The 21332-nt window shown below is 38.3% G+C and overlaps 1 protein-coding gene and 1 long non-coding RNA gene across 4 annotated transcripts in view; one reads left to right on the top strand and one right to left on the bottom strand.

The window, feature by feature from the left end:
• Window positions 1-10421, bottom strand: part of LOC105453752 — a 64722-nt gene extending 54301 nt beyond the window's left edge. Inside the window, exons 1-3 of one of the 3 annotated variants that reach the window (XR_974913.1) lie at window positions 9949-10421; window positions 8692-8774; window positions 8486-8537 (exon numbers count right to left, since the gene is read on the bottom strand). This is a non-coding gene — a long non-coding RNA (uncharacterized LOC105453752). Of the gene's footprint in view, window positions 1-8485; window positions 8538-8691; window positions 8775-9309; window positions 9486-9948 lie in introns of those variants that run through there. The other 2 variants (XR_974912.1, XR_974914.1) reach the window with 2 other exon arrangements.
• A 4050-nt stretch (window positions 10422-14471) lies between these two features.
• The window catches only part of LOC105453769 (putative odorant receptor 71a), a gene marked incomplete at its 3' end in the record, with an annotated part of 75549 nt that continues 68688 nt past the window's right edge, over window positions 14472-21332 (top strand). Inside the window, exons 1-2 of the mRNA XM_011695968.1 lie at window positions 14472-14552; window positions 15298-15492. The remainder of the gene's footprint in view (window positions 14553-15297; window positions 15493-21332) is intronic.

Genomic DNA, 21332 nt, shown 5'->3' with positions numbered 1-21332 from the left:
TTCGAGAATGCACATTCCTGACGTTAAACGTGCCTCGTGCGAGATGTCAGACCTTCGACCTTTCCGCCTTCATCCCCATTTCAATATCAATACATGAGAATATATCCTATTAACTAAATAATCGATAACAAACAGGAGAAATAAAAAATTGACTAAATACGACGCTCTTCAATAATTTGTACATTTTTTTAAAAACAAATTTACGATAATTAAATTAGATTAGAATTAAGCTTACCAAATATATAAAAGCAAAAAATAAATGTAGTCGCTCATCGCTATCAATTCAATCATTAACTATATCCGGTAAATTTATTCATTAAGTTTTTGTTTAACTGTTAGCTGAATTTCCTCAATCGAGCTCTGTTCAATCGCTTTTTTTCACGTTAGTCGAGCTGTATCGACGATGCGTCTATGCGCAACGTGGACGAAGACAGAGGAGCCCGATCGCGCCTCGTTGTCGACTTTTTTTCACGTTCTCATTACGTCCGGTCTTCGAGAGAGCGGGCGCGTGGTATGGTGTAAAGAGCACGTAATTACACGGAGCTCGGCGATCGATTCCTCGGATGGGTAATGAATTTTTTACGACGTTACCCTCCGCAACACAGAGGAAGATTCATCCGCCCGTTCATCCGCGGACGATGAGGGCCGTAGCCGATCGGGCAAAGCATCGGCCCGAATTGAAACGACGTTACATACGTGAATCCATCTCGACCGAAGCTACGAATTTCTCTCTCGCTCGGATCTTCGCCGGTCGCCCACCCACTAAAACGAACTCACGTTTCGTTCCTAAGTAATGCGTATAGTGAAATGTCTATCAATGTTTTGTTGGAAAAATAAAATAGCGGAATCTTTAATAAAGTGTACATTCGACAAAGACACATAATTAATCTGCAGGGAAATATGTGTTTCATAAAAGTGTGAATCTTTTTAATTGAAATATTTTAATAACTATTAAAGATATATATTAAAAAGAAAATATAATTTGTTTATATTTTAATCTGCCATATTTTTTCTGACAAGATCATTTCATTCGCTTTTTATTGGAATTATTCAAACATCTTATACACAATCTCACAATAAAATCAAATAAAAAAATTTATTTGACAATATTAAAGTTTAACAATTTTATAAAAGTTATTTGGATTATCTAAATCATGGATTGCTTCCTTATTTTTCTCTAAACCTTATTTTTATAGCATTCTATCTAATTAATCGCAAACTATAGGATATTGCGCTAACAATAATGGTGATCTTATATAAAATAAAATTAATTGAGAAGAAAACCGAGTAAGAATCTTTTCGCGATAGAATCATTCGTAATGATACAGTTTGCAGGTACATACCTATATACATACGCGCCCAATTTTACAATCATTAGAATCTTTACGCTCCTTCACGTGGGCCCGCGCGAAAACGATGCTCATCGGCAAGCAATCGATAACGGCTGGTGTACTCGATAATCGAGAAGGTTCTTTCTCTCTCTTTCGAGTACGTACCGCATCGCCGCTTGCCGCGACGATCGGTTCGTGTCGAGGAAATTCAGAGGAGTCCCTTCTGCGCTATAAACGCGCTGTTTGCTCAATCTATACCACCTACCTACCTACCTACTACCCCTTACTCGGTCTTATTCGCCCTTACACAGGACGAACCAATCGAACGAAGAGGGACGGAGAAACGAGGGGTGCAGGTCCGAACGGGAGAGACGGAAAGCGCAAGAGGGAGAGATCTTATGTATATATATATGTATATATATATATATATGTATGTACGTATATAATATATGTATATGCTCGACCAACCAACCAGTCAGTCATCCAGCCAACCGAGCGACTATTATCGATTGGACCTTATCGAGCTATCGGTCTACTCTAATATGCGTTCATCGTTTCGTCGACAAGCGGCCAAGGAGAGTTTGGTCGGCCCGGAAGAAGAATCGAGAAGGAAAAAATGAAACTTTGCACTTGATATATCCTTTGTGAAATATTAGAAGAATTCTTTCGCTTCCAGCAGAAGTAATATTTTCCGAGTAAACGTAAGTATCTTATTATTTTTAAGTAAGAGCTATTTCTCATATTTGACTATATTTTTATAGAACTTGGACATTTCGCGTATCAAATGAACAAATAAACTGAGATGTATACATATATTTATTTAGAAATTTTTTGATATGAAGCTTTTTTGTATTTGCCTCATATGTGGAATTTTTAGCGCAGCAAGTTCTTGTCTCTCGTTAGAAAAATCTCGATAAAAGCATCATGCTTTCCGTTACCATCAATCTGCGAGAGCGTTACTTTCGACGTTATTTCATGACCTTATACCATCGCAAACTGTGTGCTCGAGGTCTTTGTATCGGTATTTTTAAGAATTAATCGATCGTATTAAATGCTAGAAGCGCAACAAGAACATGAACGCCAGAATTCTCAGAAACTGCTGGCTGCTTTTTTTAAAGCACACTTCGACATCGTTTCGTGACCCGTTTGCATCATTCAGCCCTTCACGTTTTGCCGGCATCTCGCTCGTTTGTGTACCCGCGTTACATACGGCGCGTTGTCCTCCTGCACCCCCACCCCCACCCTGCACGAATAATCAAAACGCGAACAGCACTCAGATTGGTGCACCTTGCCTCGCGCGGGCTGAAAGTGAGGCATATGGCGCGATGTTGGCGTTTGCCAAGTTTGACACGCCAAGGTGTGTGTATACCTGTCAGCTTTTTTTACGACCTTACGTGGCGCACGAAAGCTCGTCACGTCGTGCATAAGTTAGATAGGCGTCCGCGACGACGACGCGACGGGACACGCCGGATTATTTAACCCCGTGGACGGCATATGTTGTTACAACCCCACCCCTCTGATACACAGGCCGGGTTATCGCAATTAACCCACGTCGGAATCAAGCTCGCGATACCGATCGCGTATGAAAGGCCATTTTATTCGTCTCTATCCGGCCGAATCATCGGCGAACCGCCCGGCGTCGTTGGGCGTCGAGCGTAAACCCCGTTGTGTTCCGTGAAAGCAGTAATTTCCGCTTGTAGCGCGGAAATATTTGTTATGAACAAAAAACGCGTTGGCTCGAAATATCTCGAGCACAGGTCGTGGATTAAAAAAAAAAAGACCCACATCAGTTTTACGTGAATCGTTAATGCTCGATTGTTCGCCTTTTGATCGACCTGATTTGCCGCTTGGTGCAATAATAAAAACACGCGGGTGAAGCACGAAAATGCTCGCTTTAGAAAAGTTCAACAACAATATATCGAGCGTTGAATGATTATTCGTGCGAAGTAGCTCAAGATGCGTAACTCCCGCTTAAATAGCACGTTTAACGGCAAAGCAGAGAATGTTTGTTAAAATGTTTGTACGCGGTACGGAGCTCGATCAATTCGGAGCTCTTGATGTAATATTGACCATCGCTCCTGGCGCAAGTAACAAAAAACCGTATTTGCGCACGCGGTACTTACATACCTCCTCTTGCGGAAGGTATCGATTTACGTTCATTAAGCCAACTGCACCGGCAATCGTTGAAATAAGAAGGCAAAGATTTCGTTGACTCAATCCTTTTGCGCCGAATTCTTCTTTAATAAGCTACATTTCGCGAATTTACACTATATAATATGTTCGCTATTTTATTTTTTTATGAAACTTATATACAGAGCGTAAAAAAACTCGGTCATATATTTCAAGATTTTATCTTTAAATTTATTTGAATATTTCTTTCAATCTCATCAATAGTGACATTTCGATCTCGTTGGATCAAAGAGGCTCAAAATATAAAAATAATTTAATATTAACAATTGCTATAGTCATGCCAGTTTGTCTTGTCTAGTTAGGGTTATTGTGCTGCTAACGGCATATACCTACTAAATGAGAACCTTCGTCTTTGTTCCGGATAAACTTCGAATTTTGTTCATTTCTAACATGGCACAGCTCGAAATTCACGCCGTAAAATACTCTCGATTAAAAAGATACCATCATGTGTTATCATGTTATATGTGCATATATGCATTTGGATACTCAACAAATTGCAACAATTGTAACGTATTGTAAAAGAAAACATGAACTGCGGGATGTTGCGTCGATACTTCTGTATATTTAAAGATTCTATATATAAAAGTTCTAAATATATAAAATTCTTGCCGTTTAAAATTATTTGTGACGTAAGACGAACGTAAAGAATGTATATTTTATCGAGATTATAAGTAAATATTTAAATACTGTTAACGAGAGTTTCTTGCGTACCTTATCCCTTTACCTAACTAAATCCCGCGTACTTACCCTCGTCCACATCGCTATTATTTCCCAACACCGGAAGAATTGATTCACACCCGGCGCTCGCGCATCGCCTTCGCAAATGGTCCTCCCTTCGAACGGAAAATCCCGTAGCTCGGTATAGCCCGGCGTTGCACGCAAGTTTCAGTGCTTACGAGCAGTTATGGAGGGCGCATGCCTGCATATTTCATGAGCAAACAGACTTCAGTCCCCGTGGCATGCGCTGCAACCAACCCCGGCTCGGCGTGACTAGCCAAGCTTGCGCGAGTATCGGGGCCGGCTGTACGAAAAAGATTTTTGCCGTCACGCGGATTTCCGATCCGACGTAACGATTTACTTCCGAAGCAATGAACTGTGCGAAAATGTCTGCCTGCCTGAGGAAACGATTGCATTTTAACGTAGCTTATTTTTGCGATACGTTTTGCGTACACGACTGATTTCTATATATTAAAAGCTTAATATAGGCTCAAGATAAAGATTAAGATAAGAAAATATAAAACATTTTCGATTTTTGTATGTAATTTTTGTAGGCCACAGAATGACCGATAACATTACGATTTAAAGGCATATGGATTTACTCTTCCTGCGAATTTTCTCTTTCCATGAATTTTATTTTTAATTTGATAAAGAGATGATAAGAGAGAAGGAAACTTTCCATCATGCAGAGGAATTTAATCCCAGTCAGCAGTAAGGAGCATGAACAATTATTTGCTTTATAATGTTAGTCCATTATCATCGAGATCGCATACGCAGGAATGACCGATAACATTACGATTTACCGATTAAACATTACGATATTTAGGTTATATATGCAGACATTTTATTTCTATATTTTTTAAATAAATTTTTTCAGCACTTTTCCATTCCCGATGCTTTTCATTAAAAAATCACTATTGAAAAATTAGTATTATAAACTTGAGTTAATTAATTATTTGTAGCAATGGCAAAATAATGCTCAATGCAAAATAGAAAGCGATTGACTTTTCTTAACAAGTAATTTTTCCAAATTTTTGATTTGCGTTCTCATCCGGAAATCGGTAGCCATAATATTTTGAATGCAATCACAAGGAAGTACATACATTGGTAAAAAATCTACACGAATAATTTTTCAATAACGGAGTTATGTACATACGACGAACGTATTTTTTACAGTAGATGATTTATTAACTGTTAATTGAATATTACGTCAATATGCCTAGTGTATATTTTATGGACGATAAATTTGCGCGCGACTTCGGTGGATTTTGCGTAGATCCGGCAGTGAATATTTCGTAGATTGGAAATAAAATAAAATTTGATTCACATTTGTGAATATTCCCTTACGGAAAAAAAGTTATTGGCAAACATTAACGAATAAATGCCGCTAATATTCCTCAAATGTTCCTCTAAAGCTGTCGATAAAGCCCATCAGCGTTTATGATCGATGGTAAACTAACGACATATGTAACAATGTCTCTCTCTCTCTCTCTCTATTTTCTCTTCTAACAATAATGATTTATTATGTTTATTTATAAATATTATTTTTCATTTTCTGTTACAAATAAATAACGATATATATAAAATAAGTGATCTTCGCAATACTCTCCTATAGTATGTGTAATTATCTGATTATTTTTAGTTTAGACATTAGTTTTAGTTTTTTCTTTATTTTTATCTTTTTATCTTTATTATAATAATACTTTACGGTAAAATTAACAAAACGACTTCTACAAATAATAAATAATGCGATAACGTGGTGATGTAATCAAATGTATACGACACAATAAAACATCACCTTAACTTATTATTTTTTCTCGTGGCTAAAGTTAAAACGCGTATCTCTATTATGCGTTTGTACATACACAACGTAAATGTACCAAATATTAAACCAAGAAACGATCAAGAAAGATACGTTGTTAATCATTAACAATAAAAATTACTGTAATATCTGTACATACTCAAAAATTTTGATTAGAGCGGTTGTTTCTGCTTCTAGTTTATATGCCACAATGATTGGGATGAAAGGAGCCGATGAATGATGAACGTAGCCGATTTATGATTCCCGCTCTCGTTTCTTATATTGAAATTATATTGGCTAATTGTCGTCGCAAGACTCTTGCACGGTGCTCGCGGTGAGCCGCGCGGCAATTCCTTGTTTGCCTATTTGTCCCGTGTAAATAAGCGCTCCGCGGGTCCCTACTTTCGTCGCGCAAACAATACGGACGCGTCGTAGCCGTCACGTTTTCGCGTTTTCACCCCGGTCGAGAATATCACCTACCCCTCTCGCGTAACGATTCGCGAGCGACGTACGCCGTGGACCGTGAAAATTATCGCTTCGGCTCGCGCGAATAATAAATCGCGCGCTGATTACGCGCCCGGCGACGCGTTATCATCCTGTTCACAGGATCCTGAAATTTCGCGACGTCCTGCTTGCACGAGTAATACATTTCACATCTCCCCCCTTTTTTTTGTAGAAGATGAAAACCCGAGATAATGTAAAAACGTCATTTATTTTATCGACGTTTCCGCACCAGTTTTCAACAATCTTAATTACAAAGCCGTTAATTTTGAAACGGACTGTTTGGAAACTAGAAGTTTAATATGTGAATAAGAAGTTTAATTATTATATAAAAAAGAAAAATAAAATGAAATGTCTGTATTTTAAAGACTTATTATTTCTTAATTTAATTCGAGAAATTGATTTAATTTAAATCAAGGGGTCAACCATGAGAATCAGTGTACATTTTTTTAGGAATAGATTGCGGCAATACAATACTAGCAATAAAGTGTGCTGTATTGCCATAATTATCAATCATTGTACATTTTTTAGTAGTGGTTAACCCCTCGATTTTTAAATGCAATACATTTAAGAATTAACAAAAAATATAGACTTTCATCTATACTTTGGAAAAATAAAATTGATTTCATAGATACTTTGAAAAAAACCTATCGGATTTACAATCATAAAATTTACCGGACCTCGTTTTGTGAGATTTAAGACTTAATTGTATATTACCTTAAATTAATTGCGTGCATAATGAAGATCTCACTAATTTTATTTTTGCAATCACGCCAGTTGCATACCGATCTGAACCGAAGAATGCTGTCTCTGACCCTCGTAATGGCAGAGGGGGAGGGGTTATCGTTGCCCGTCTCGGTTACTGAGGGATTTATTTTCAATTAGATTATCGCGGACGTGCGGGATACAGGCAAATCACGACGGTGCCTCGCCACGTCGACAATGCCCACACCCCTTTGCCCCCTCGTACAACATCGCTGCCCTTTCTCCTCGGCAATCGAGCCGCGACAATGCGAACAATGGCCGAGGCGGTCCGGCGTGACCCACGCGCCGCTTAATATCGTCGCCGATAAAGGAGCCGGCGATGTTTTACAAACAGCTATGCGCCACGCGCCGCATCCACCCCCCTGTCAAAACATTCCGAACGGCCGTCGCGCCGCGCCGGTGCGCCAGGATGATGGGGTAAGTCACGTGCCGCCCTTGCGTCTTTCCCGAGATGGCACTGGGAAATTACGGAGTGCAGCCGGATGCAGTTTTTGGGAACGGAGAAGCGCGAAGGATCGATCGTAGGGCTGCGTTCGAGAAATGCAGCTTCGCCCAGGGAGTCGATTGTGTATCTCAAAACGAGATGAAAAATGAAAAAGTGAGCAAATTCACTACAATAGTTGCAATTTTATTGGCCAATACCTAGTGAATTTGCTCGCTTTTATAATTTGCAAGATACACACTTATTTTAAGATACACAATCGACCCTCCCCCCCCTCCCACCGATGCAGTCAGATATCATTTTATCCTTGTTTACCATTCGATGAATAACAAAGGATAAAATGATACATCGTGAATTCCTGAACGTATCTCACAATCAGAACTACTCTGCTTCGCGGGATATTACGGAAATTAGCGCAATTTATTGGATATCGCGTAATTATTATTTGCATTTGTTAGAATTACTACTTGGCTATTTTTTGTTATTCTGATAAGCACACGGCGATTTAATTTGTGGATAAATTAAAACAGCTAAATCTTATAATTACATGTAAAAGATGGAAGCTGAATCTGTGAAATGTTACATTATTCTTATATACGTAAAATTGGAATACAACTCAAAGTTATTATTATGCATATGCACATTCATATATGCCTCTTACATATATTTTTTCCGTTTATTTTAAATATAAATTTTTCACAGATTCATCAATTAAAAGCAACTATAATTTGCACTCACAGGTACGATGCACAGCGGCGGAGTTGCGTTTATACGTTGAAATTATGTTCATCTGTGAAATAAAAATAGATTCACAAATATAACAATGCTCAAAATAATAAGCATTTCAGAAAATAATTACAGATTAATTCGAAAGTACAAATTACAGATTAATAAGTATAATTACACATTAATTCGGAAGTAACAAATAAGTAGGTAATGCTCACGTTATGGTTGCTCCGCCGTCGCCCGATCAAGCCTCCCAGGCCCTCCTCCTCCTCTCAGATTCCGTCCTTGCACACACATGTACCTATACAATACAATCGTACGACACTTTATGTTAATTAAATTCTTCATCATACTTTATTAGATCGTGACGGAAGAACAACGCGAAAGATTTGGCGTCGAGATTGGCTATATATCGCGGCATTGCAATATAGTGTCATATCTTGAAAAATGACAACAATTTTGAGTTATTCATTGAAGGAGATGGATTTTGGCGTGTACTTTTATCTGGTGATGAATAACTCAAAATTGTCAATTTTCGAGATATGACACTATTGCAGCAATGCCGCGATACGTACTTCGATATCACTCGCGACGAAATCCAAGCAAAGAGCGAATTTCGAACGACCTAGGTTGTACACGAATTCACGCAGGTATAACGTACGGAAACGCGGGATTGATTGCGATCAGTGTTGCTCGTCAATTAGATGCGCTCCTAATTATCCGCGACGAAATATATAATCACCGGCCATGTAAATAAACAGCATGCCATGAATGAATAACGCGATTTTCCCTCCACTTCGTTTCCCTCCTTCGGATTAATAAATCATGCAAGATACCTATATAGGTTGTCGTCTCGATACTCACGAATCGCGGGAGTTGTATAATCGCTAAATAATCGTCGGGGAAAAATGAAATACGCGTCCTTTCGCGTATTTGTCGCGAAAATCTAGGTTAGGACGACATCCGTCGCGACCGTCCAACCAAGGCTCGTCGCGACGCTCGTCGCGCGAATGACAATAAGGCGCACTAAACAGCGCGGCCCCGCGCGCCCCTGTAGGTATGTCGCGAAAAAGAAATTACCACCGCGTGCGTCTCTTTCGTGTCAGCCAGCTAAACGAAATATTTTCTCACGGTAAAATATTCAGCTCGGAATGGAATTAAGACGCGCCGAATATTCCGCTCTTGCTTCGCCGCCGCAATTTATCGACGAACGTTCGATATGCTTGCTAGCTGGGTTACCTCGAATTATTCAAGCGTGGCGATTGACGCGGCTAACTTCACGCTCTTCCGAATTCGGAACTCGGAAGTGACGAGGCGAATCAGCTCTCCCGAGTACGCAAAACGTCGGGAGCATGTCGCTGCAGTCGCTACGTACGTTCGCGTCCAAGCGTCCGCGAGGAACGATTTCCTTTCGAAGTGTCACGAAATATGTACAGATATGTATGAAATAATTGAATCTGTGTACAAGAACTTACAATTTCGATCGCCTCTTATCGTTTCGATTTCTCCTTCGAACGAATCGACCGAGCGGAGCAAGGATCACACCAGCTGTCGTGATAAATATATTCGCCGAGTCTTGTACGGATCAGTGATCGTGAAAGTCCGGAAATCGCGCGCTGGCTGACAATAGATAATTGCTCGTGGAAAACCGCCGCGTTCGCTCTTCCCTATAATACCCGCCGCGATCGCATCGTGAAAAGTAACGCGACGACACTCGATCGGAACGGCGCGCGTCTTCACCCACCCCCGCGGCGCCGGCCCCTCCTACCGCTCGAGTCACGATCGCGCGACGCGCGGTCACAACAAGGTTACGTACGCATAACATATACGTAAAGCCGACGCCAAGAGGTACCATATGTATTACCATATAAGTTATATCGTGTGCCAGCGAAATGTGTAACGCGCTACAAAGTGGATGCTCGCCGAATATTCTGATGCCCTTTGATTAATTCCGGTAAGTGGACTATTGTCGTATATTAAGTATAGTATTTCTCTAAAAGAATAAGATTTCCATTTTTATCTTGGAAATAATCGTCAATATTTTGCCCTTTGATTAATTCCGATGAGTGGACTATTGTCGTGTATTAAGTATAGTACTTCTCTAAAGAATAAGATTTTTATTTTTATCTTGGAAATAATCGTCTCTCTAAAAGAATAAGATTTTTATTTTTATTTTGGAATTAATCGTCTCTCTAAAAGAATAAGACTTTTATTTTTATTTTGGAATTAATCGTCTCTCTAAAAAAATAAGATTTTTATTTTTATCTTGGAAATAATCGTCAATATTTTGCCCTTTGATGAATTCCGATAAGTGGACTATTGTCGTATATTAAGTATAGAACTTCTCTAAAAAAATAAGATTTTTATTTTTATCTTGGAAATAATCGTCGACATGGGCGTATCCAAGGGAAGGGTTTAGGGGATTCCTTCCCCCTCGAAATTTTTATTTCATTAATGCAAAAAATTTATGCGTTAACAGAATTGATAAACTCCCCATGCCTCCCCTTTTTCCGAAAAAAAATCTTGAATATGCCCATGATCGTCGAGGAATAATTGTCATCTGTATAATACATGAAGCGTAATTATAATTGCGATTCCTTTAACGATTAGAACATACTCGATGTCGACTATGGATTGTTCTTTGTGTAACGCGTTTAATTCGTGTTACGAGTTTATTTCAATTTACGAAATTGAATTTCGATTTGTAACTAATAACTTTCTTCAGGCAAATAAATTCGTTAGGATCTAGTTAAACAATTGCGTTCACGGTCAAGCAAAATGTTAGCGGTATGCTAGAGCTGCAGTTGGCGCCGACAAATTCAAACAGAATACCGCGGCAGATTGACATCAATTGTGTCCGTATTAACCCTTTCATTGTCCGTGTATCATATATAATACACTGATGTAACATGTCAGACGCCTGTGTATCATATGTGATACACGAGTTCTATTTCTGGGACGCACGTGCATCAGGTGTGACGCGTTGACCGTGTGTGCTTCATATATTTCTTTTAGAAGCTTACAGCATTTAAGTTTTGCTCTGTTTGTAATTGCCATTTGATTTTTCATAAAAGATTAACTTTACAAAACTAACACTTGTTTTGGCATAAAATCTTAAAGTCTTTTTTTTTTTAGGATAATTTTGATACATAAAAAACAGCTGGACAGCAAATGGGTCAAGTTTCTACCAACACAAACATGACGATATAATTTGACATATTACCAGGAAAAATTGAGTAGAATGACAGTGTCAATTTGTGACATTCTGTTAGCAGATCCTGTTATATTTCTATAATACAGGCATTTCCGCTGACAAAATTTGTTGTTGATAGATTTGACTATTTGGATTTATTTTCAACATTTTATACGGTCGTTTTTGTTATTTAGTAGTTCTTAAAAATCACAATATTTGTTTCTTTTTCTCTTTTGAAGCATAAATAAAAAATCATATTAAATTTGATAAATCTGTAGATATCGATTGTTTAAAATAACGTACACGTAATGTTGGTAGTTTTCTAAAGAGACGAAAAATAGTTTATTTTTAATTTAAATCAGAGTTAACCTGATTTTTTCTGATCTGCGATAAAAAAAAGAGATGCGCCGCATGATTAAATGCTTAATTGATTTGCGGGCAAGAACCGCAAGCCCGAGATACAATTATTTATCGATCATGATGAAAGCGTTTCGACCCCAGCGAGGACCCCATGAAGGACGGTGCCGGCATAAAGCGTATGGGAAATTGTGGGAATGATGGGGGACAGGTCGGTCGCCTCGGGGAATTGGTTCGCAATATCGCAGGACTTAGAGAAGTATCATCGAAGGATAGTTTACATCGGTTAGTGCCGTGTCGCGATTAACTTCTCTCTACTCGACGGCGATTGCTTTTTCGGGCCGGACGAAACGTGAGAGTGACTTGTTGAGCGCACGGATCGCGCGTGGGAACATTTCAAACTCCAAAACTGCATCGCGCGCGATCTTAAAGCGATATTACTCATACTTAAAATTGCATACTAGGCCGAAAAGTTAAATTAATTAAATTAAATATCTGTCTCGATGTGTCACTATAATGATTATCTGAAACGATTATCTTTACACGGTGTAATCGCAGCTGTGTGAAGTGTTGACTTTCTTACTACTAAAAATTCTCTAATAATTATTACCACTCGATTGATGGTCGTTTGATAGTAGATTTGATAGTCAAAATTGTAAATAACAATAAAGCAAAAAAAGATGTACGTGCGTGAAGTTAGCTCCTCTTTCCGCAAAATACGGCTAATTTCCAGACTGCGTAAGTAATCATAGCTATAAGTATTCGTTTGTTTATTGACGTTTGGTAGTCCATTCTCGATGATTGATAGTCAAAATTATAAATAATAATATGAAAAAGAGACATACGCGCGTGAACTTACAATTTTGACTACCATTCATCGGGAATGGACTACCAAACGTTAGTAAATAACTACCAAACGAATACTTATAGTTATGATTACTTACAGTCTGAAAAGTCATATTTTGCGAAAGGAGGAGCTGACTTCACGTGTACGTCTTTTTTTCGTATTGTTATTTACAACTTTGACTACCATTCATCGGGAATGGATTACCAAATACCATCAAATGACCATCAATCGAGTGGTAATGGTTGTTAGTGGATTTTCAGTAGTGGGGGGAGGAGAACATACTTCATACAGCTTGTAATCGCTCTTAATTTTTGCGCGTATATTAAAATAGTTGGTGTTAGAGAAATCATGCCCGATATTCGAACATTTATTCTGAGCAACAAATTCACAAAACATCTTTTTATGTTTTTAATTTATTGTCGTAGACATTTGTTTATGTTTTATGGATGTGGAGTGAAAATTTGCATGAGGGGAAAAGAGATCGGTTTATTGGGCATTTTTTTCTATGAAATCTGCGTCATCGCGAAACGCTATGATGCAGATAACATTGTTGTTGGCAGGATAATAGTTGATAAACGATCAACATTTCGGTGATCACAAGATTTGTTAAGTACACAGGCTGCTTCGCCGCAACGCGTCGCCAAACAAACGTGGCGCCATGTCAAAACGACGTCACCCCGTTTCTGATAATGCCGATTTACGATGCGCTTAACGGCCACTAATTATCTGATTTATCGTGCAACGTTGCACTAATGCGATTAACATCGTATAGCCGGACGCATCGCGCCTACTCCGCGGCGGTACCGATTTGAAATTTCCCGACGATACGAATTATCGGCGATTGCGCTAATGCGAAATGGCGTTTAGAGCATAGGTACAGGTGCGATTTGCAATCATACGTTTAACATCGCAAACTCGGCAATACTATTACGTAACAACGCCTAAGAGTATTTACAAGACCTATCTTAGACCTCATATTTTCCGTTATCTAAACGAATTTGATTTTTCTCCTAGCAAAAACAATTTTTTAACAATTTTTTTTCTTAACAAAAATTTAATTTTTTTAACAATTTAGTTTTTAACAATTTAGGAATAAATATGTATTAATACGTGAACGTAAAAAAGTAGAACATTGTTTTTTATTTAAATTAGGGTTTGATTAATCCTAATCATCAAATCTGTATTAAGCGTTCGAAAAATGCGTGATGCAGGAGAGAATATATTTAAAGTCTTTAGTATGGAAAAATAAAGCTTCTATATAATTGGAATTAGATAATATGAGCTAATGTTTTATTTAAATTTACAACACTTTTTTTATTGAAAAATGTTGCGTTAAGAAAACTTTAAATTCACAGCTACACACATGCGGTATAAATATTTGCATAGTATCCTCTTTATTTGCATGTGCGCAAATAATTCATAATACTTTCAGGGAATATTTTAGGGAAACTAAAAAATTCTCAGTTCCATAATACATGCAAATGCGTAAATAAATTCGTAAATATTAATTCAGGTAACGCAGCGCGTTATCAAACAGACGGAGGGACGCATATCGAAAAGGTTAATCTCGCGATCAACTTTAAATCCGACATTCCGATTATATCCGATAATTTTCCAATTACTTATTTCTCGTTGTTTCTATGACAATATTACATTTAACCTTGCACACCGCAAGTACACACGTAAGCACGCCATTATCGTTGTACATTGTGTATATATTTGCATGTGCGTCGACTACGATTTCGCACATCCACGCTCTGTTGATTCAAAATATTGTCGCTATGTATTCAACAATCTTCATTTAACGGTTCGAATTATTAAGATTGCACTGCATTACGCACAATGATTTATCAGCATTTGCCCGGCAAATATTCTTTTAATGTTTAAAGACCCCTCCTCGCACCCCGGCGGCCGCCCCGCGTGGTGAGTAATTACAATGTAAATGTGTAAATATGTACAAAACATGTATCTACAGAGAGCGTGGAAATGCGAAACAATTACACAGTTTCCGAAAATATATACCGCGCAAATAATATCGCGCGTGTTTGCACATCGCGTACATTCAGATTTAAATTGCGGGTCAGGCAAAAGACGATTGCAGCTGCAAAAATTATGCCACGATCCTTGATAGACAAATATTTTACGTAGCTTTACCCGACGACGTGCTATTTACTTGAATAATATAATCTGTAATCTTCTTCCCGAAGTTTAAGATTAATTAATTCGTCGTGTATAATCGTACAATGTATAATGTAAACGAAAATACTATTAATCGTACGTTACGTAACGTACATTTTATTAGTACAATTGATATGTTATTAATAACGTTATTATATTTGCGCTTGACATATTTCTTCGTTAATTATACCGCGTTGTTGGAAGCGAACAACTTTTCTGATAATTAATTTATATCTTCTCTGTGATCAGATGTTCAAACAACCATAAGACGTCAACTGCCCAACGCACCTCAATTGCCGGTAACACCATGGAGCTCCATAAACCCCGGCAAACGCGTCAAGATCCCACAAAGGCCTTTCGGCAGCATCCCGAGGCCGCGCAGGGGTTGCGTGTCTTTTTTCGAGTGTGCCGATACAGGGGATGCAGTTGAGAAGCCCACGAAGGGTGAGTAGCCGAGCATTTACACGGTGCCCAGCTGTGGCCCCATGGTGCCCCCGCGCCGATGTTGTATGCCGCGGTTCTCTTAGAGGGGGCACGGCTTTGGGCGCGTGCTTACCCCACGCTGCGCGCTTGCCACCTGTTCCTCGAGCCGCAGCGGGTGGTGAAGGGGGTGGTGTGGATTTGCCGTCGTTCCCATTATCTAATATACACCCGCCGATAGACAGATACGACAATAGAGACGATCTGATAAACTGACTTGCTTGATGCCGGGCGAGGGTGGCCGGCAATCAGATGTGTTACTTCCGGTCCTAAAATCGATGTCGATATGTGCGGCGAATTTATGTAAGATTGATAGATACGTATGATTGAAACGTATGATAGATTAATTGGAGTGTATGATTGATTTCAAAAGAGCGAACAAAAGAGTGACAAAATGAAAACGTAGATATAATAACTAAATTCTTGCAAAAGCGACGGTAAAGAGGAATTTTTCCAATATTAAATGTGCTAATTTTATTTGCATGTTTTTATTTTTTGCCATTCTAATTATAATTCCAATTTCGAAAGTTAAAGTAAAATAATTACGCGTGTAAATTATAAGTTGGAGTTTTTCATTACAAAAGAGAGAGAGAGAGAAAGAGAAAGAGAGAGTGGATAGAGCGGAGAGAGATTAATAATAAATTTACAAAAATCAAGTGTTCGCTTAATGACGAGGGGTGATGAGGGCTTAATTATCATTTATCGTTTCATTAACTCTTTGACGTATTTTGAGGGTTAAAATGACATTCGCAATTCGGGTATTTTATCATGCATATAACCCTAGAGAGAGAAAGAGAGAAAGAGCGAAAGAGACATTGCGTTATCAAGATTTTTATTTTACTCACTATTTAAATGAAAATGCATCATACAAAATATAAACATAATTAATGTGATGTATAAAGCTGGGCTTAATTTTTTGAATTAAAAATGAAAACGTAAATTCCGTCTATTAATTATGATTATAGAATCTATGTAACTAAGGTAACTAAAATTAAATTTTGATACAAAGAAATAAAAAGAAGTAGAAGAAGGTGTAATAAAAAAAATATAACACAAGATTAAAATTTTTATATTTAGATAATGGAAACTTTTACTTAATTAAAATGAAGTGTAAAATTGAAGAGTCTATCAGGTGATCGGTCAACAGTACTCTTCAGAATTACACATGTGCGATAACGTCGTTATTCAAATTACTAAAAAGAATTATTCCGGCACATATCTTACGATGCGTCAATCGTAATTTTAGCATCGCCTCGATCACGCTCTCGTACCGATCATTTTGACTTCGAGTCGAAGCGCCGATATAGGCTTCGTTTCAAAGTCACGCTCCGCGCCATCTTCCGCGACGTCGCGGACATTTTATTCCCGTTCGGTGGAATTTTTCGTCACGGCGACACCTCGATCAATATTTGCGCAGCCGGGACTGGGGACCACGTCACTCGACCTTCCGCGACCATATGCGAACGCGGCCACGTACGCCACAGCAGGCTCACGCGTGTGCTCGCGTACAATGTTGGAGACACTCGAGACCGGAGTCTGGCCTATGTGGCACATGATTTGCTCTGCTGTGATTGCCTCGACTATGATATTCGATGAGAGGAACAGGCAAAATCAGTGATAATTAATCATAATTTTTTTGTTTCCAATTTACTAATGTGATATTATTATGCAATTATTTATTAACGATTTGTTTTGTGTTTGAATTGATCTTTTCTAGGTTCAAAAAATAATGTTTACTGATATTATCAATTTTCATTATTAATGTATAAATTTATTAATAACGGAGTGTTTGCTATTAATAATAATTTGCTGCTAATAATTTGATTGAAAATGGACAAGATAGACTAAAAATAATGAAATGATTAGTATCGTCTGCAAAAGTTTTTTTTGAGTTATTCTGATCTTTGCAATTTTTATCTTAATTTTCAGTTCATTAAGCCAATATCAAAAAGGAATTAAAAAATTTATAAATGAATCGTTTTGCGCGTTAATGATCTTTAAAAAAACAAATATTTGATTCTATATTTAATTAGTCAGGGCTAAATTTTTTATCCAAAGTATTTCGATAAAAGGAACAATCGCGTTTCGTGTTCTTCGTTTAGCTGTTTCGATTCATGTAGCAGCACGTCCTTCTCTCGATTCACCGACGATTCAATCGGGGGTGAACGATAATTCGACCGATTGCTCTGTAGCCTCGCAATTTCCAGCATTACGTCCTAATTTTTAAAGTTCGTTTGCGCTTGATAGGCGATTACGCGAAATCGATAGTACGACATCAAACATACGGATGAAATACGCGATAGATTTAACGAGTCGTTAATGATCGCCGCAGATAATCCCGCTGGACAATTAATAACGGATCAATAGGACTTAACGACGTGACGGGCGAGCGTTGCATTTAGATGTTTGATTGATACAGATTTGTAAATGTTTATAAATGTATGAACATTGTATTTGTCGAATTTCTTTTACTATAGATGTTATCCCTCCGGAGGGATATATATATTAAATCACTTGGATTTAGATAGTGAGTACCTCCCTGAAAGATAGCCACAAGTTTTGAATAAGCCAAATGAGGATTACGAGGTAATCCTCACGATCGCACTAGATTTTGTAATTTCCTTCATATTTAATTAAAATTTGCGATATTTTCAATTTAAAGACATCTTTGTTTTTTTTTAATATGAAAGTTCGAAACCATATATAATTATAAAAAAATCACTGCGCGCACTGGGTTGTTGTTTCTTTGCTGATTCTTGAAAATTTAAAATGACATAAGAAAAGATAATTTTAGTCACAAATTAATTATGCTAATTTCAGGTCCTTTGCTTATTCATGCGAACATGCTGTTAATTAGTAATTAGGCAAGACATAGTATGTGCGATCCCCTATCTCTGTATTAAGTAAATAGATAGACACGCACAGACAAATTTAGCGTAATTGACCGAGCAATATGACAAGAAATACGGTTGCTAATTTGATCGTTTATAAATCATTAATAGAATTTAAATCAACATGCTTCGCATGAGTGAAACAACGATTCTCTCAAAATATTCTTACCTAAAGCACTGAATTGCGAAGAAATTACAATTAATATATTATACCTTAACTATTTATATTATTTATAATTTTATTATACAACAATGCTAATCAATGTGTATTATACATATGAATTTTTAATATGTCTTTTTTTCATCAAATGAAATTTCTTACCGCAAATCGTCACGATTTACAACGCCACTTTGATCCCTCTGACTCTCTTCCGTATGGAATATACGGGAGATTTACGGTGGAAAAGCAGATGCAATTTCCTTCTCGGCGCGCAGAAAAAAGGAAAGAACGAAATAGATCGCGGTACTAACCAGAACGACCGTTCGCGTGTTTGCGGTACGCGTTACTTCCACGTTACCGGCGACCAATGGGAAAACCGGCCGCGACGAGGATTGGCGACGCTAGACCTCGGTACCCGGCCACGCTAAACGCTCGTAATGAGTGATTATCTCGGTTAGCCTGGTTAACACGTGGTACCAAGGTAGCGGCAAGTGCACACCGTCTATTTGCTCGCGACGACACGTGCCCGCGCACGGATAGGACGCACTTACGCAATTGCGCCGACGACGAGTTATTTTCGTTTTCGCAATAATGCCACACCATACAGAATATGAAAATATTATCTACCCAAAATCGATTGCTGGATTATTATAAAATCTTGTGAGAATCGGCTTCTACATTCGATATTGTTTCGAAACGAGAAATGTAATTGTACTTAAAATGTAAGTAAAACTTTTGAAAAAGAGAACGCTCATTCTCGATATTTTTTATTGAGATATAATAAATATATATTCCGAAGTTACGTAACAAACTGAATTTTGACGGACTAATATCTGAGCGCTGGAAGTGATCTGTGTGGTTAAATATGAGAATAACAGAGAGAAGGAAAATGGATTATTATAAATGGATTTGAACAAATTGTTTGAAAGGACTATCGAAATTATGTGTTTATTGCACGGTATGAAAACTTGAAAGAATTAATAGTTAATTTTTTAAAAAGAATAATGCCAATAACGATAGAGCAAAACATTTTTCCATCAGGAAAACGGAATGAAGGAAGCGGGTGTATAACGTAGAATATGAATTAAACCTCAGAATTTAACTATACAGACGTTTCTGCGCGCTTTATCTTTATCTTAAATACCAGTTAATGATATGCCGTGCGCTTTAAATTTAACGCAGCTGCCTGTTGAGCGTAATCAGCGTTTTATACACTTCTCGTCATACAATAATCTCTTCTGCGTCACGAATATCCCAAGTTCATATAATGCTGTTTATGTTTCGTACATAGCCGAGTCGATGTTCAATTTTTATTTACGGTAATGCTAGATTTTATTTTTAACCGTATATATTATAAATCCGTTCATCTGCTAAATATCATTTGCATCTTAATATTTTTCTGAAAGAATACCCTTAACGTTGCAAAAGAATTTCACTAAGCGTGAATACGTGCGCGAATTTACGGCTGTTCCGTAAATGTGCCGTTGAGAACCCTATGCCAATTGTCGGGAACAAGCATTGGGCTCACTTTGGCGTGTCTGTGCCATCGAAATCTGAATTCGCTGGAATTATATAATGGTTTCAATCTCCGGGTATCAAGTCAGGAGCGGCGTTGCGTTTAATTTCGCGGCATTGTTGTCATTCGCGATGCGGAGAGAGCAGAGCAGAGAGAGCAGAAAGAGAGAGAGAGAGAGAGAGATACTTGCCGAAATCCGCGTCGCGGCGCCGCGACTGGATGTGGCATAGGGGACTTCCAGGACCCGGGTGCTGTTTGAACGACAAATATTTTGTCGTCAAACTTCTGTCGCGCGGAATGAACGTGTCTATATGTGCAGGGCTAATACAAAGCGTTTCGCGGGCGTCTGCTAAAACCAGATTACATGCTCGACCTCCGGATAAGCGATCTCGATCTTCCGTACGAACCGCGCGTACGATCGCGCCGTGCCGTCGCGCGGCGGCGGGATCTCGCGCCGTCGAACTCTGCATTCCTGACGCTTATCCCTCGTCATTTTTATGCAAAATCTTCGCCGCTCATCTTGACGAGCGTGACTTTGAAATTATCGAGACGGCCATTCCGGAAAAGGATTTCTATGGTTGTCGTTCATCATCTTCTTTTTTGTTCTTGATTTTAAATTTTGATTTAAATTTTTTTAATTAATAACTTATGGAAAAAAGCGACATAAATGCTTCTGGAAAGAAATGTCTTTGAACAAAAGAGGGATTGTAATATTTTAAATAAAGATGACTTTTCCTAATCGAGTATATTTTCTAAACGCAGTTTTATCTCATGAGTGGCTCATTGTTCGTCGCTCTTGCTGAATTTCTCGCGGATGCATCGACGTTCCTTTGATTATGCACAGATATGTAGGTTGAGAGAACGCGAGTTTATACACGTGGGCCGTGTACACGCCGGCGTATCGTCGACCATCTTCAGCGTGCAGGAGAAAAAAAAAAGCAGAAGTGATAAATAAAGACACGCTGCTAATTTCAAAGCCGAGAAAACGGTAAATCAATTCACATCTAGTCCCGCGCCTCGCAAGAAGATCTACGAACGTCGATGCCATAAAATCGACGCGCATCGCCGGATTTTTTTAACAATCCCCTGTTTTATACTTTCTCTCTTTCTTTGCATTACGTACTGTGGTTATTTATAGTTGTCGATATCTCATAATTATTAAAATAATTATTATAAAAATTTACCGTCTAAAAACGTTTATGAAAGAGAGCGTCTGAATATTATAGGTGTAACACTG

This window comes from Wasmannia auropunctata, unplaced genomic scaffold (assembly GCF_000956235.1).
Source record: "Wasmannia auropunctata unplaced genomic scaffold, wasmannia.A_1.0 LD335995.1, whole genome shotgun sequence".
Taxonomy (NCBI): domain Eukaryota; kingdom Metazoa; phylum Arthropoda; class Insecta; order Hymenoptera; family Formicidae; genus Wasmannia; species Wasmannia auropunctata.
Note: the sequence above shows the minus strand (reverse complement) of the source record. Positions and strands in the feature narration are given on the sequence as shown.